Genomic DNA, 19,388 nt, shown 5'->3' with positions numbered 1-19,388 from the left:
TCCAGTGTTTTACTTGCTATATTGTATTTACTTTGCCACCATGGCCTTTTTTGCCTTTACCTCCCTTCTCACCTAATTTGCTCACATTGTATATAGACTTGTTTATACTGTATTATTGACTGTATGTTTGTTTTACTCCATGTGTAACTCTGTGTCGTTGTATGTGTCGAACTGCTTTGCTTTATCTTGGCCAGGTCGCAATTGTAAATGAGAACTTGTTCTCAACTTGCCTACCTGGTTAAATAAAGGTGAAATAAAAAAATAAAAAAAATTGTCCATTTGGAAGACCCATTTGCGACCAAGCTTTAACTTCCTGACCGATGTCTTGAGTTGTTTCTTCAATATATCCACATATTTTTCCAGCCTCATGATGCCATCTATTTTGTGAAGTGCACCAGTCCCTCCTGCAGCAAAGCACCCCCGCAACATGATGCTGCCGCCCCCGTGCTTCACGGTTGGGATGGTGTTCTTCAGCTTGCAAGCCTCCCCCTTTTCCTCCAAACATAACGATGGTCATTATGGCCAAACAGTTATATTTGTGTTTCATCAGACCAGAGGACATTTCTCCAAAAAGTACGATCTTTGTCCCCATGTGCAGTTGCAAACCGTAGTCTGGCTTTTTTATGGCGGTTTTTGGAGCAGTGGCTTCTTCCTTGCTGAGGGGCCTTTCAGGTTACGTCGATATAGGACTCATTTTACTGTGGATATAGATACTTTTGTACCTGTTTCCTCCAGCATCTTCACAAGGTCCTTTGCAGTTTTTCTGGGATTGATTTGCGCTTTTTGCACCAAAGTACGTTCATCTCTAGAAGACAGAACACATCTCCTTCCTGAGCGGTATGACGGCTGAGTGGTCCCATGGTGTTTATAATTGCTTACTATTGTTTGTACAGATGGAAATTGCTCCCAAGGATGAACCAGACTTGTGGAGGTCTAACATTTTTTTCTGAGGTCTTGGCTGATTTCTTTTGATTTTCCCATAATGTCAAGCAAAGAGGCACTTAGTTTGAAGGTAGGCCTTGAAATACATCCACAGGTACACCTCCAATTAACTAAAATGATGTCAATTAGCCTATCAGAAGCTTCTAAAGCCATGATATCATTTTCTGGAATTTTCCAAGCTGTTTAAAAGACACAGTCAACTTAGTGTATGTAAACTTCTGACCCACTGGAATTGTGATACAGTGAATTATAAGTGAAATAATCTGTCTGTAAACAATTGTTGGAAAAATTAGTAGTTGAAAAACGAGTTTTAATGACTCCAACCTGAGTGTATGTAAACGTCCGACTTCAACTGTACATTATTCTATTCAGTATCCAAGGGAAAATAAACAAGACAGACAGAGCAAACTATCAATTACAATAATAAGGTATTCTCCCTCTAGGACCTAGCAGTGATACGTTTTGCACCTCTCTCCTTGCGGTGTAAAATAAACGTTTGGGAGGGGGGAAAAGACCAGGGGTTCGTGTCCTTGTGCGCGACCAGGGGTTCGTGTCCTTGTGCTCGAGGGGGGAAAAGAGGAGGGGTTTGTGTCCTTGTGCGCGAGGGGAAAAGACCAGGGGTTCGTGTCCTTGTGCACGAGGGGGAAAAGACCAGGGTTCGTGTCCTTGTGCGCGAGGGGGAAAAGACCAGGGGTTCGTGTCCTTGTGCGCGAGGGGGAAAAGACCAGGGTTCGTGTCCTTGTGCGCGAGGGGGAAAAGACCAGGGGTTCGTGTCCTTGTGCGAGGGGGAAAAGACCAGGGGTTGTGTCCTTGTGCGAGGGGGAAAAGACCAGGGGTTCGTGTCCTTGTGCGCGAGGGGGAAAAGACCAGGGGTTCGTGTCCTTGTGCGCGGGGGAAAAGACCAGGGGTTCGTGTCCTTGTGCGCGGGGGGAAAAGACCAGGGGTTCGTGTCCTTGTGCGCGGGGGGAAAAGACCAGGGTTCGTGTCCTTGTGCGCGAGGGGGAAAAGACCAGGGGTTCGTGTCCTTGTGCGCGAGGGGGAAAAGACCAGGGTTCGTGTCCTTGTGCGCGAGGGGGGAAAAGACCAGGGGTTCGTGTCCTTGTGCGCACGGTAAAGTGTTCATGTGTAAATGTGTTATTGTCAGGTGATGTAGAGGTGAGCAGGGGGGGGTGGGGGGAGGGGGCGTGTCCTATTTAACACATGGCTGAGATGCTTGGTGCAGTTTAGAAGATAAAAGCGTAACCCACACACACACACACACACACACACACACACACACACACACACACACACACACACACACACACCTTCACACCTGACACCTCTAACCCACACACACACACACACACACACACCTTTCACACCTGACACCTCTAACACACACACACACACCGATTTCTCATGTGAAAGGTGTACATCTAGAGGACAAGTCATCACACCAAGGGCTTTGAAAAGACCAAGACAAAACTAGACAGCAACACTAGTGTTATTTCTCTTTGACTAGCAGAGGAAAGGAAACGTCTGGGGAGGAGAGGAACAACAACAAGTTGATAAAAAGAGAATGGGGGAATTGGTGCAACAGTGTAAATAACAGAGAAATTAATTGGTAGTAATACTAAACAAGGTAAACAATTAGTGCTGACCCCCCCCCTGGCGGTGACCTTTAACCTCAAACTCCTGACCCCTCAGACTACGAAGCGGTGCTCCTTGCCGCCGTGGGTCATGAGGATGACGTTCCGGCTGGAGGTCCAGATTAGGGGGACCAGCTTCAGGGCGTTCTGAGAGCCAGGAGAAGCAGGCTGTACCGGGGGGGGGGCCTGGTAGGTCTTGATGCACTTCAGCTGGGGGGGGTTAGAGTTCAGCATGCCAATACTGCCCAGCAGTGATGTATTCATCTAGAGAGAGGAAGGAAGGGTGGAATTAAGGGAGGGAGGGGAGGGAAGGAAGCAAGGGAAGCGAGGGAAGCAAGGTAAGCAAGGGAAGGAAGGAAGGAAGGAAGGAAGGAAGGAAGGAAGGAAGGAAGGAAGGAAGGAAGGAAGGAAGGAAGGAAGGAAGGAAGGAAGGAAGGAAGGAAGGAAGGAAGGAAGGAAGGAAGGAAGGAAGGGAAAGACAGAAAGAAAGAGACAGACAGAGACAGAAAACAAGAACAGAGGAACGGAGAAAGGAGAACAGGAGGGGTTATAGTTGAGACTGAGTAGAGGTAGCTATATTTCAGCACAACATAAAATACTATCATTCAAAGAGAGAACCTCTTATTCCACGACGTCGTACACATAGCTTGTGGTGGTAAATTTAGGGGAACAGATATCGGTGATTAAGAAGCTACCCTTCTAGAAACACATTTAAACCTCCCTCCCTCCCCACCAAGACACACTTCTAGAAACACATTTAAACCCCTCTCCCTCCCCACCGAGACACACACACACAGCTAATAGTGCAGTTCGTGAGATGTGAGAGGGGCTGAGAGTGGCTGAGAGGGGCCGAGAGAGGCTAAGAGGGGCTGAGAGGGGCTGAGAGAGAATGAGAGAGGCTGAGAGCCGTGTGAGAGGGAATGAGAGAGGCTGAGAGAGGCTGAGAGGGGGCTGAGAGAGAATGAGAGGGGCTGAGAGAGAATGAGAGGTGCTGAGAGAGGCTGAGAGGTGCTGAGAGCTGAGAGGTGACAGAGGCTGAGAGAGAATGAGAGGGGCTGAGAGAGAATGAGAGGGGCTGAGAGAGAATGAGAGAGGCTGAGAGCGAATGAGAGTGGCTGATAGAGAATGAGAGGGGCTGAGAGAGAACGAGAGTGGCTGATAGAGAATGAGAGGGGCTGAGAGAGAACTAGAGAGGCTGAGAGTTAAAACCGGAGCAACCCTATCCCTCCCTCAGTGAGTACAGGCAGACATCCTGCCATGGCGCAGAGAGATCTAGACCCCAGGCCGGCAGCGTGTCTGGGAGAGCGGCAGACCGTCTCCTAGCTCATTACCACTGTAGCCGACTGTCCGTGAGGCAGACAGGAAGGCAGGCAGGGAGCCATGGTTTACACTCGGCATTGTCAGGGGTTTTAGGCTCTCCTCTCCTCTTCACCTCTCTCCTCTCCTCTCTTCCCCTCACCACCCCTCTCCTATTTCCCCTCTCCTCTCTTCCTCTCTCCTCACCTCTCCTCTCTTCCCCTCTCCTCTCCTCTCTTCCCCTCACCTCCCCTCTTTTCCCCTCTTCTCTCTTCCCCCCCCCACCTCTCCTCTCCTCTCTCCTCTCCTCTCCTCACCTCCTCTCCTTTCCCCCTCTTATCTCCCCTTCCCCTCCCCCCACCTCCCCTCTCCTCCCCCCCACCTCCCCTCTCTCCTCTCCTCTCCTCTCCTCTCTCCTCTCCTCTCCTCTCTCCTCTCCTCTCAGACAGGGCTACTTGCTGCTGGTAACAGGACAGGAGACTGCCGGGCTGTGTGTGTACGACTAGTATAGGAAACAGGACAGACTGGAGCAGGCCTCAACTACCTCTCACTGGGGGCCATTAAAGCTGTGTCCCTCCACTATCTTCTAGGAAGGAAGAGTGTGTATGTGGGCGTGTGTCTGCATGGTGTGTGTGTGTGTGTGTGTGTGTGTGTGCGTGCGTGCGTGCGTGCGTGCGTGCGTGCGTGCGTGAATGCTTGCGTGCGTGCGTGTGTGAGAGAGAGAGAGAGAGAGAGAGAGAGAGAGCATGCGTTGTGTTTACAGACCTGCCAGAAGGAGATGTGGCTGTCCGTGTTAGAGTTAACCAAGTTAACAAAACAGATCACCGACCATTTCGAATCCCACGTACCTTCTCCGCTATGACATCTGGTTTCCGAGCTGGTCATGGGTGCACCTCAGCCACGCTCAAGGTCCTAAACGATATCATAACCGCCATCGATAAGAGACATTACTGTGCAGCCGTATTCATCGACCTGGCCAAGGCTTTCGACTCTGTCAATCACAACATTCTTATCGGCAGACTCAACAGCCTTGGTTTCTCAAATGACTTGCCTCGCCTGGTTTACCAACTACTTCTCTGATAGAAATCAGTGTGTCAAATCGGAGGGCCTGTTGTCTGAACCTCTGGCAGTCTCTATGGGGGTGTCACAGGGTTCAATTCTCGGGCCGACTCTCTTCTCTGTACACATCAATGATGTCGCTCTTGCTGCTGGTGAGTCTCTGATCCACCTCTACGCAGACGACACCATTCTGTGTACTTCTGGCCCTTCTTTGGACACTGTGTTAACAACCCTCCAGGCAAGCTTCAATGCCATACAACTCTCCTTCCGTGGCCTCCAATTGCTCTTAAATACAAGTAAAACTAAATGCATGCTCTTCAATCGATCACAGCCCGCACGTCTGTCTAGCATCACTATTCTGGACGGTTCTGACTTAGAATATGTGGACAACTACAAATACCTAGGTGTCTGGTTAGACTGTAAACTCTCCTTCCAGACTCACATTAAGCATCTCCAATCCAAAATTAAATCTAGAATCGGCTTCCTATATCGCAACAATGCATCCTAACTCATGCCGCCAAACATACCCTCGTAAAACTGACCATCCAACCGATCCTCGACTTCGGCGATGTCATCTATAAAATAGCCTCCAACACTCTACTCAACAAACTGGACGCAGTCCATCACAGTGCCATCCGTTTTGTCACCAAGCCCCATATACCACCCACCACTGCGACCTGTATGCTCTCGTTGGCTGGCCCTCGCTACATACTCGTCGCCAAACCCACTGGCTCCATGTCATCTACAAGACCCTGCTAGGTAAAGTCCCCCCTTATCTCAGCTCGCTGGTCACCATAGCATCTCCCACCTGTAGCACACGCTCCAGCAGGTGTGTCTACAAGTCTACAAGTTGTCTATAATATTTCACTGGTCATCCCCAAAGCCAATTCCTCCTTTGGTCCCTTTCTCTGCTGCCAATGACTGGAACGAACAGCAAAAATCACTGAAGCTGGAGACTCATATCTCCCTCACTAGCTTTAAGCACCAGCTGTCAGAGCAGCTCACAGATCACTGCACCTGTACATAGCCCATCTTTAAACAGCCCATCTATCTACCTCATCCCCATACTGTTTTTATTTATTTATTTATCTTGCTCCTTTGCACCCCATTATTTCTATCTCTACTTTGCACATTCTTCCACTGCAAATCTACCATTCCAGTGTTTTACTTGCTATATTGTATTTACTTTGCCACCATGGCCTTTTTGCCTTTACCTCCCTTATCTCACCTCATTTGCTCACATTGTATATAGAATTATTTTTCTACTGTATTATTGACTGTATGTTTGTTTTTGTATGTTGTGAGAGAGAGAGAGAGACAGAGAGAGAGAGACAGAGAGAGAGAGAGACAGAGAGAGTGAGACAGAGAGAGTGAGTCAGAGACAGAGAGTGAGTCAGAGCGGGAGAGAGAGACAGGGACAGAGAGAGAGAAGAGCGAGACAGAGAGAGAGAGACAGAGAGAGAGAGAAGAGCGAGACAGAGAGAGAGACAGAGAGAGAGAGAGACAGAGAGAGAGAGAGAGAGAGTGAAGAGCAAGACAAAGAGAGAGAAGAGTGAGACAGAGAGCGAGAATAGCAAGACAGAGAGACAGAGAGACAGAGAGAGAGAGAGACAGAGAGAGACAGAGTGGGGAGAGAGAGGGAGTAAAGTCCATCTACAGTGAGGGAGGGAAGTAAGGAGAACTAAACCACAAACATAAAGATACATTGATCAACAAGCCAGAACCCATTGACCCCGTATCTGTCCCCGTTTCTGTCCCCGTAACTGTCCCCGTAGCTGACCCCATATCTGACCCCGTAGCTGACCCTGTTGCTGACCCCATGCTGACCCTACAGCTGACCCCATTTCTGACCCCGTATTTGACCCTGTATCTGACCCCATATCTGACCCCATAGCTGACTCCGTAGCTGACCCCGTTGCTGACCCCATAGCTGACCCTACAGCTGACCCCATTTCTGACCCCGTATTTGACCCTGTATCTGACCCCATAGCTGACCCCATAGCTGACCACGTAGCTAACCACATAGCTGACCCCGTAGCTGACCCCATAGCTGACCCCGTAGCTGACCCCGTTGCTGATCCCATAGCTGACCCTACAACTGACCCCATTTCTGACCCCGTATTTGACCCTGTATCTGACCCCATAGCTGACCCCATAGCTGACCACGTAGCTGACCACGTAGCTGACCCCGTATCTGACCCTGTATCTGACCCCGTAGTCGTCCCCATTACTGACCCCAGAGCTGACATAATTGTATGTCTGGACAGAGTATGTATATATAATGTCTATGTAGAGTATATCTGTTTAGAGTATATCTGTGTAGAGTATGTCAGTATATTGTATGTCTGTGTAGAGTATGTCTGTATATAGTATGTCTGTATAGAGTATGTCAGTATATTGTATGTCTGTATAGAGTATATCTGTTTAGAGTATGTCTGTGTAGAGTATGTCTGTATATAGTATGTCTGTGTAGAGTATATCTGTTTAGAGTATGTCTGTGTAGAGTATGTCTGTATATAGTATGTCTGTGTAGAGTATATCTGTTTAGAGTATGTCTGTGTAGAGTATGTCTGTATATAGTATGTCTGTATAGAGTATATCTGTTTAGAGTTATAGAGTATGTCTTTTTAGAGTATGTATGTATAGAGTATATATGTTTAGACTTATAGAGTATGTTGTTATATAGAGTATGTATGTATATAGTATGTCTGTATAGAGTTATAGAGTATGTTATATATAGTATGTTATGTCTGTGTGGAGTATGTCTGTATAGAGTATGTCTGTGTAGAAAATGTCTGTATAGAGTTATAGAGTATGTCTGTAAAGAGTATGTCTGTATAGAGCATGTATGTATAGAGTATATCTGTTTAGAGTTATAGAGTATGTCTTTATATAGAGTACGTCTGTATACAGTATGTCTGTATAGAGTATGTCTCTGTAGACCATATCTGTATAGAGTATGTCCGTATAGAGTATGTCTGTGTAGAGTATGTCTGTATAGAGTATGTCTCTGTAGAGCATATCTGTATAGAGTATGTTTGTGTAGAGTATGTCTGTATAGAGTATGTCTGTATAGAGTATGTCTGTATAGAGTCTGTATAGAGTATGTCCGTATAGAGTATGTCTGTGTAGAGTATGTCTGTATATAGTATGTCTGTATAGAGTATGTCTGTATATAGTATGTCTGTATAGAGTATGTCTGTATATAGTATGTCTGTTTAGAGTATGTCTGTATATAGTATGTCTGTTTAGAGTATGTCTGTATATAGTATGTCTGTTTAGAGTATGTCTCTGTAGAGCATATCTGTGTAGAGTATGTCTGTATAGAGTATGTCTGTATAGACTAGTAGCGTGTTGTATGTAGCGTGTTGTATATAGCGTGTTGTATGTGGCGTGTTGTATGTGGCGTGTTGAATGTGGCGTGTTGTATGTAGTGTGTTGTGTGTGGCATGTTGTATGTAGCGTGTTTTATGTAGCGTGAGTATGTCTGAGTATGTCTGTATAGAGTTAGAGTATGTCTGTATAGAGTTAGAGTATGTCGTATAGAGTTAGAGTATGTCTGTATATAGTATGTCTGTATAGAGTTAGAGTATGTCTGCATACAGTATGTCTGTATATAGTATGTCGTATAGAGTATGTCTGTATATATTATGTCGAATAGAGTTAGAGTATGCCTGTATAGAGTATGTCTGTATATAGTATGTCGTATAGAGTTAGAGTATGTCTGTACAGAGTTAGAGTATGTTTGTATAGAGTTAGAGTATGTCTGTATATAGTATGTCTGTATAGAGTTAGAGTATGTCTGTATAGAGTATGTCTGTATATAGTATGTCTGTATAGAGTATGTCTGTATATAGTATGTCTGTATAGAGTATGTCTGTATATAGTATGTCGTATAGAGTTAGAGTATGTCTGTATAGAGTTAGAGTATGTCTGTATAGAGTTAGAGTATGTCTGTATAGAGTATGTCGTATAGAGTTAGAGTATGTCTGTTTAGAGTATGTCGTATAGAGTTAGAGTATGTCTGTATATAGTATGTCTGTTTAGAGTATGTCGTATAGAGTTAGAGTATGTCTGTATATAGTATGTCTGTTTAGAGTATGTCGTATAGAGTTAGAGTATGTCTGTTTAGAGTATGTCGTATAGAGTTAGAGTATGTCTGTATATAGTATGTCTGTTTAGAGTATGTCTGTATATAGTATGTCTGTATATAGTGTGTCGTATAGAGTATGTCTGTATATAGTATGTCTGTATAGAGTGTGTCGTATAGAGTATGTCTGTATATAGTATGTCTGTTTAGAGTATGTCTGTATAGAGTATGTCTGTATAGAGTATGTCTGTATAGAGTATGTCTCTGTAGAGCATATCTGTGTAGAGTATGTCTGTATAGAGTATGTCTGTATAGACTAGTAGCGTGTTGTATGTAGCGTGTTGTATATAGCGTGTTGTATGTGGCGTGTTGTATGTGGCGTGTTGAATGTGGCGTGTTGTATGTAGTGTGTTGTGTGTGGCATGTTGTATGTAGCGTGTTTTATGTAGCGTGAGTATGTCTGAGTATGTCTGTATAGAGTTAGAGTATGTCTGTATAGAGTTAGAGTATGTCGTATAGAGTATGTCTGTATAGAGTTAGAGTATGTCTGTATAGAGTTAGAGTATGTCTGCATACATTATGTCTGTATATAGTATGTCGTATAGAGTATGTCTTTATATATTATGTCGAATAGAGTTAGAGTATGCCTGTATAGAGTATGTCTGTATATAGTATGTCGTATAGAGTTAGAGTATGTCTGTACAGAGTTAGAGTATGTTTGTATAGAGTTAGAGTATGTCTGTATATAGTATGTCTGTATAGAGTTAGAGTATGTCTGTATAGAGTATGTCTGTATATAGTATGTCTGTATAGAGTATGTCTGTATATAGTATGTCGTATAGAGTTAGAGTATGTCTGTATAGAGTTAGAGTATGTCTGTATAGAGTTAGAGTATGTCTGTATATAGTATGTCTGTATAGAGTATGTCGTATAGAGTTAGAGTATGTCTGTTTAGAGTATGTCGTATAGAGTTAGAGTATGTCTGTATATTGTATGTCTGTTTAGAGTATGTCTGTTTAGAGTATGTCGTACAGAGTTAGAGTATGTCTGTATATAGTATGTCTGTATATAGTATGTCTGTTTAGAGTATGTCGTATAGAGTTAGAGTATGTCTGTTTAGAGTATGTCGTATAGAGTTAGAGTATGTCTGTATATAGTATGTCTGTTTAGAGTATGTCTGTATATAGTATGTCTGTTTAGAGTATGTCTGTATATAGTATGTCTGTATATAGTGTGTCGTATAGAGTATGTCTGTATATAGTATGTCTGTTTAGAGTATGTCTGTATATAGTATGTCTGTTTAGAGTATGTCGTACAGAGTTAGAGTGTCTGTATATAGTATGTCGTATAGAGTTAGAGTATGTCTGTATAGAGTTAGAGTATGTCTGTATATAGTATGTCGTATAGAGTATGTCTGTATATAGTATGTCTGTATAGAGTATGTCTGTATAGAGTTAGAGTATGTCTGTATATAGTATGTCGTATAGAGTTAGAGTATGTCTGTATATAGTATGTCGTATAGAGTTAGAGTATGTCTGTATATAGTTAGAGTATGTCTGTATATAGTATGTCGTATAGAGTATGTCTGTATATAGTATGTCGTATAGAGTATGTCTGTATATAGTATGTCGTATAGAGTTAGAGTATGTCTGTATATAGTATGTCGTATAGAGTATGTCTGTATATAGTATGTCGTATAGAGTTAGAGTATGTCTGTATATAGTATGTCTGTGTAGAGTATGTCTGTATATAGTATGTCGTATAGAGTATGTCTGTATATAGTATGTCGTATAGAGTTAGAGTATGTCTGTATATAGTATGTCTGTATATAGTATGTCTGTATATAGTATGTCGTATAGAGTATGTCTGTATATAGTATGTCGTATAGAGTTAGAGTATGTCTGTATATAGTATGTCTGTGTAGAGTATGTCTGTATATAGTATGTCGTATAGAGTATGTCTGTATATAGTATGTCGTATAGAGTTAGAGTATGTCTGTATATAGTATGTCTGTATATAGTATGTCTGTATATAGTATGTCGTATAGAGTTAGAGTATGTCTGTATATAGTATGTCTGTGTAGAGTATGTCTGTATATAGTATGTCTGTTTAGAGTATGTCTGTATATAGTATGTTGTATAGAGTTAGAGTATGTCTGTATATAGTATGTCTATATATAGTATGTCGTATAGAGTATGTCTGTATATAGTATGTCGTATAGAGTTATAGAGTATGTCTGTATATAGTATGTCGTATAGAGTATGTCGTATAGAGTTATAGAGCATGTCTGTATATAGTATGTCTGTATATAGTATGTCGTATATAGTATGTCTGTATATATTATGTCTGTATATAGTATGTCGTATAGAGTTAGAGTATGTCTGTATATAGTATGTCTATATATAGTATGTCGTATAGAGTTAGAGTATGTCTGTATATAGTATGTCTGTATATAGTATGTCTGTATATAGTATGTCATATAGAGTATGTCTGTATATATTATGTCGTATAGAGTTAGAGTATGTCTGTATATAGTATGTCTATATATAGTATGTCGTATAGAGTATGTCTGTATATAGTATGTCGTATAGAGTTATAGAGTATGGCTGTATATAGTATGTCGTATAGAGTATGTCGTATAGAGTTATAGAGCATGTCTGTATATAGTATGTCTGTATATAGTATGTCGTATAGAGTATGTCTGTATATAGTATGTCTGTATATAGTATGTCTGTATATAGTATGTCTGTATATAGTATGTCGTATAGAGTATGTCTGTATATAGTATGTCGTATAGAGTATGTCTGTATATAGTATGTCGTATAGAGTATGTCTGTATATAGTATGTCTGTATATAGTATGTCTGTATATAGTATGTCGTATAGAGTATGTCTGTATATAGTATGTCTGTATATAGTATGTCTGTATATAGTATGTCTGTATAGAGTATGTCTGTATATAGTATGTCGTATAGAGTATGTCTGTATATAGTATGTCTGTATATATTATGTCGTATAGAGTATGTCTGTATACAGTATGTCTTATAGAGTATTCCTGAGCCCTGTATGTCAATGTAATAGAATCCTACTCCAATGTATTCTTCCTATCTTGCATAGTTTGTTTTGATTCGGTATGTCGTTGAATGTGGCGTTGATTCGATCACATTTCCCACAGTGACCGCAATTCTCACAGTAAAGGGAAACGCTGACTGTGTTAACTAAGGGAGGGATACTAGAAAATTGTGTGAAGTTCGATCCCGGGGGGGCCAGCGCACATGTTAGAGGGAACATTGTACTGCATCGAGTCGGATACCCACGACTGACAGGTGGAATGAAAACATTCCTTCAACCCATGGGTCGGCTAGCAGGTCAGAACAATTACAAATGCAAACAAAACGCTATATAAAACCCTGCATACAACATGCTACATACAACACGCTACATACAACACGCTACATAAAACACACTACATACAACACGCTACATACAACATGTCACACACAACACACTACATACAACACGCCACATACAACACGCTACATACAACACGCCACATACAACATGCTACATACAACACGCTACATACAACACGCTACATACAACACGCCACATACAACACGCTACATACAACACGCCACATACAACATGCTACATACAACACGCTACATACAACACGCTACATACAACACGCCACATACAACACGCTACATACAACACGCTACATACAACATGCCACATACAACATGCTACATACAACACGCTACATACAACACGCTACATACAACACGCTACATACAACACGCCACATACAACACGCTACATACAACACGCTACATACAACATGCTACATACAACACGCTACATACAACACGCTACATACAACACGCTACATACAACACGCTACATACAACACGCCACATACAACACGCTACATACAACACGCCACATACAACATGCTACATACAACACGCTACATACAACACGCTACATACAACACGCCACATACAACACGCTACATACAACACGCTACATACAACACGCCACATACAACATGCTACATACAACACGCTACATACAACACGCCACATACAACACGCCACATACAACACGCCATACAACACGCCACATACACACGCTACATACAACACGCTACATACAACACGCCACATACAACACGCCACATACAACATGCTACATACAACACGCTACATACAACACGCTACATACAACACGCTACATACAACACGCTACATACAACACGCTACACGCTACATACAACACGCTACATACAACACGCTACATACAACATGCTACATACAACACGCTACATACAACACGCTACATACAACACGCCACATACAACACGCTACATACAACACGCCACATACAACACGCTACATACAACATGCCACATACAACATGCTACATACAACATGCTACATACAACACGCTACATACAACACGCTACATACAACACGCTACATACAACACGCCACATACAACACGCTACATACAACACGCTACATACAACATGCTACATACAACACGCTACATACAACACGCTACATACAACACGCTACATTCAACATGCCACAAACCACACGCCACATACAACACGCTACATACAACACGCTACATACAACACGCTACATACAACACGCCACATACAACACGCTACATACAACACGCCACATACAACACGCTACATACAACACGCCACATACAACATGCTACATACAACACGCTACATACAACACGCTACATACAACACACCACATACAACACGCTACATACAACACGCCACATACAACACGCTACATACAACACACTACATACAACATACAACAACATGCTACATACAACACGCTACATACAACACGCTACATACAACACGCTACAACACGCCAATACAACACGCCACATACAACACGCTACATACAACACGCTACATACAACACGCTACATACAACACGCTACATACAACACGCTACATACAACACGCTACATTCAACATGCCACAAACCACACGCCACATACAACACGCTACATACAACACGCTACATACAACACGCTACATACAACACGCTACATACAACACGCTACATACAACACGCCACATACAACACGCCACATACAACACGCTACATACAACACGCTACATACAACACACCACATACAACACGCCACATACAACACGCTACATACAACACGCTACATACAACACGCCACATACAACACGCTACATACAACACGCTACATACAACACGCTACATACAACACGCCACATACAACACGCTACATACAACACGCTACATACAACACGCCACATACAACACGCACATACAACACGCTACATACAACACGCTACATACAACACACGCGCTACATACAACACACCACATACAACACGCTACATACAACACGCCACATACAACACGCTACATACAACACACTACATACAACACACTACATAATATAAAACACTACTATACAACATGCTACATAAAACACAACACATACAACATACAGCACAACACACCACATACAACACGCTACATACAACACGCCACATACAACACACCACATACAACACGCTACATACAACACACTACATACAACACGCCACATACAACACACTACATAATATAAAACACTATAAAACACTGCATACAACACGCTACATACAACACGCTACATACAACACGCTACATACAACACGCTACATACAACACGCTACATACAACACGCTACATACAACACGCCACATACAACACGCCACATACAACACGCTACATACAACACGCCACATACAACACACCACATACAACACGCTACATACAACACGCCACATACAACACACCACATACAACACGCTACATACAACACGCTACATACAACACGCTACATACAACACACTACATAATATAAAACACTATATACAACATGCTACATAAAACACAACATACAACACGCTACATACAACACGCTACACACAACACGCTACATACAACACGCCACATACAACACGCTACATACACCACGCTAAATACAACGCGCTACGAAACAACTGAAAACAACACACTACATAATATAAAACACTATATACAACATGCTACACACAACAAATCATTAAACACAACATGCTATGTACAACACTACATTAAACACACTAGATCCAATATGATACATTAAACACTGCATACAGCACACTACATACAACATACTACATACATAAAACATGCTACATTAAACACTGCATACGACATGCTACACAACAATAAAACACTGCATACAATAGGCTACATACAACATGCCACATACAACATGTTACATACAACACGCTACATACAAAACGCTACGAAAACAACTGAAAACAACACACTACATAATATAAAACACTATATACAACATGCTACATAAAACACTACATACAACACACAACAAATCATTAAACACAACATGCTACATACAACATGCTATGTACAACACTACATTCCACATGCTAGATCCAATATGATACATAAAACACTGCATACAACACACTACATTAAACACTGCATACAACACACAACATACTACATACATAAAACATGCTACATAAAACACTGCATACAACACACTACATTAAACACTGCATACAACACATTACATACAACATACTACATACATAAAACATGCTACGTACAACACAAAACATATCATAAAACACTGCATACAACATGATACATAAAACATGTTACATTAAACACTGTATACAACAGGCTACATACAACACACAACATATCATAAAACACTACATAAAACACGCTACATACAACATGTTACATTAAACACTGTATACAACAGGCTACATACAACACATTACATACATCATGCTACATACAACACGCTACATACAACACGCTACACAACATAACACTGCATACAATATGCTAAGACGTACAATATACGTCTTAGCACAGAAAGGTAAGATATAATTGAGTGAATTATCTTTACCTCTCCTGTGTGTGCCAAACCCAGACACAAGCACGTAGAGCGGCTGATCTGTGGCCTGTAGTAATACATTAATCACCAAAACTGCATGTCAACATCCGTCTCAGCAGCGTGTCTGTCCTCAGCCACTGGTCTGGGATCAGCTCAGAGGAGGAGGTGAACGGCTTCAGCAGTGTGTGTGTCTGTCCTCAGCCACTGGTCTGGGATCAGCTCAGAGGAGGAGGTGAACGGCTTCAGCAGTGTGTGTGTCTGTCCTCAGCCACTGGTCTGGGATCAGCTCAGAGGAGGAGGTGAACGGCTTCAGCAGTGTGTGTGTCTGTCCTCGGCCACTGGTCTGGGATCAGCTCAGAGGAGGAGGTGAACGGCTTCAGCAGTGTGTGTGTCTGTCCTCGGCCACTGGTCTGGGATCAGCTCAGAGGAGGAGGTCAACGGCTTCAGCAGTGTGTGTGTCTGTCCTCGGCCACTGGTCTGGGATCAGCTCAGAGGAGGAGGTGAACGGCTTCAGCAGTGTGTGTGTCTGTCCTCGGCCACTGGTCTGGGATCAGCTCAGAGGAGGAGGTGAACGGCTTCAGCAGTGTGTGTGTCTGTCCTCGGCCACTGGTCTGGGATCAGCTCAGAGGAGGAGGTGAACGGCTTCAGCAGTGTGTGTCTGTCCTCGGCCACTGGTCTGGGATCAGCTCAGAGGAGGAGGTGAACGGCTTCAGCAGTGTGTGTGTCTGTCCTCGGCCACTGGTCTGGGATCAGCTCAGAGGAGTGCTGATCTAGTATCAGATGCCCCGGATCCATGTCATCTTATTCATTAGGATCTAAAAGACCAAACTGATCCTAGATCAGCACTCAGACGTATCTCATCCACCGATTCCAGAAAACAGAGTGGACAGGGTTTAGGAAGTAAATGATTTACAAGAGAGGAGAGAACAGGAAGGAATATGTCGCTTAATGAGAAAGGCGTCCAAAAGTAGCGTAAAGTATTGAGATTACGTTACTGAATTTGGGTAATCTAAAAGTTACGGATTACAGTTTTCAACTCTCTCTCCTATCCTCTCTTTTCTATCCCCTCTCTCCTATCCCCTCTCTCTCCTATCCCCTCTTTCCTCTCCTCTCTCCTCTATCCCCTCTCTCCTCTCCTCTCTCCTCTATCCCCTCTCTCCTCTCTCCTCTATCCCCTCTCTCCTCTATCCCCTCTCTCTTCTAGCCCCTCTCTACCTCTCCTCTCCTCTCCTCTCCTCTCCTCTCTCTCCTCTCCTCTCCTCTTATATCCCCTATCTCCTCTCCTCTCTCTTCCTCCTCTCTCTTCCCTATCCCCTCCTCTCTCTTCCTCCTCTCTCTTCTATCTCCTCTCCTCTCTCCTATCCTCTCTCTCCTCTCTCCTATCCTCTCTCTCCTCTCCTCTCTCTCCCTCCCCTCTCTCTCCTCTCTCATATCCCCTCTCTCTCCTCTCCTCTCTCCCTCTCTCCTATCCCCTCTCTCCTAACCTCTCTCTCCTCTCTCCTCTCTCTTCTATCCTCTCTCCCCTCTATCCTCTCTCCTCTCTATCCTCTCTCCTCTCTCCCCTCTCTCCTATCCCCTCTCTCCTAACCTCTCTCTCCTCTCTCTTCTATCCCCTCTCTCCTCTCCTCTCTCTTCCTCCTCTCTCTTCTATCCCCTCTCTCCTCTCTCCCCTATCTCCTCTCTCCTATCCTCTCTCTCCTCTCCCCTATCCCCTCTCTCCTCTCTCCCCTCTCCTCTCTCCCCTCTCCCCTCTCTCTATTCTCTGTCCTACATAACCTCGCCTATATATATATATACATGTGTGTTTTTACAATCTCTGTCTGGACAATGAGAGATCAACTCAGAGTCCTTTCAAGGTAGCAGCACAATGCAAACTAATCAATGATTTGCATATTTCTCAAGGTATTTCTAGGGTTATTGCTCAGGGGCGGTGGGGGTTCTCCCCCACCACACACACACACACACACACACACACACACACACACACACACACACACACACACACACACACAGCATGTCCTGCATTGTGGATTCAGTGTGCTCTTCGCCATGAGAACAATCAGAAATGTTGAGCGTTGCGATGCTGCAGCAAAATCAATGTTTCTGCAAGACCATAAATCTCAGGGTGTGAGTGAGAAATAGAGAGAGAGAGACAGGGAGTGAGTGAGAGAGAGAGACAGGGGAGAGAGAGAGACAAGGAGAGAGAGGGGGGAGAGAGAGACAGGGGAGTGAGTGAGAGAGAGAGAGAGAGAGACAGGGGGAGAGAGAGACAGGAGAGAGAGACAGGGGAGAGAGAGAGACAGGGAGAGAGAGACAGGGGGAGAGAGAGAGACAGGGGGAGTGAGTGAGAGAGAGAGAGAGACAGGGGAGAGAGAGACAAGGAGAGAGAGGGGGAGAGAGAGACAGGGGGAGTGAGTGAGAGAGAGAGAGAGACAGGGGGAGAGAGAGACAAGGAGAGAGAGGGGGAGAGAGAGACAGGGGAGTGAGTGAGAGAGAGAGAGAGACAGGGGAGAGAGAGACAAGGAGAGAGAGAGACAGGGGGAGTGAGTGAGAGAGAGAGAGACAGGGAGAGAGAGAGACAAGGAGAGAGAGGGGGGAGAGAGAGACAGGGGAGTGAGTGAGAGAGAGAGAGAGAGAGACAGGGGAGAGAGAGAGACAAGGAGAGAGAGGGGGAGAGATAGACAGGGGGAGTGAGTGAGAGAGAGAGAGAGACAGGGAGAGAGAGAGACAGGGGAGTGAGTGAGAGAGAGAGAGACAGGGGAGAGAGAGAGACAAGGAGAGAGAGAGACAGGGGGAGTGAGTGAGAGAGAGAGAGACAGGGGGAGAGAGAGAGACAAGGAGAGAGAGGGGGAGAGAGAGACAGGGGGAGTGAGTGAGAGAGAGAGAGAGAGAGAGACAGGGAGAGAGAGAGACAATGAGAGAGAGGGGAGAGAGAGACAGGGGGAGTGAGTGAGAGAGAGAGAGAGACAGGGGAGAGAGAGAGACAAGGAGAGAGAGGGGGAGAGAGAGACAGGGGGAGTGAGTGAGAGAGAGAGAGAGACAGGGGAGAGAGAGAGACAAGGATAGAGAGGGGGAGAGAGAGACAGGGGGAGTGAGTGAGAGGGAGAGAGAGACAGGGGAGAGAGAGAGACAAGGAGAGAGAGGGGGAGAGAGAGACAGGGGGAGTGAGTGAGAGAGAGAGAGAGAGGGGAGAGAGAGACAGGGAGAGAGAGACAGGGGGAGAGAGAGAGACAGGGATAGACAGGGAGAGAGGGAGAGAGAGAGACAGGGGGAGAAAGGGGGAGTGAGAGAGAGAGAGACAGGGGGAGAGAGAGAGACAGGGGAGAGAGAGAGACAGGGGGAGAGAGAGAGAGAGAGAGAGAGAGAGAGAGGGGACAGGAGAGAGAG

The sequence above is a fragment of the Oncorhynchus nerka genome, linkage group LG22, assembly GCF_034236695.1.
Source record: "Oncorhynchus nerka isolate Pitt River linkage group LG22, Oner_Uvic_2.0, whole genome shotgun sequence".
In the NCBI taxonomy this organism is placed as follows: Eukaryota; Metazoa; Chordata; class Actinopteri; order Salmoniformes; family Salmonidae; genus Oncorhynchus; species Oncorhynchus nerka.
This window is presented reverse-complemented; position numbering follows the sequence as displayed.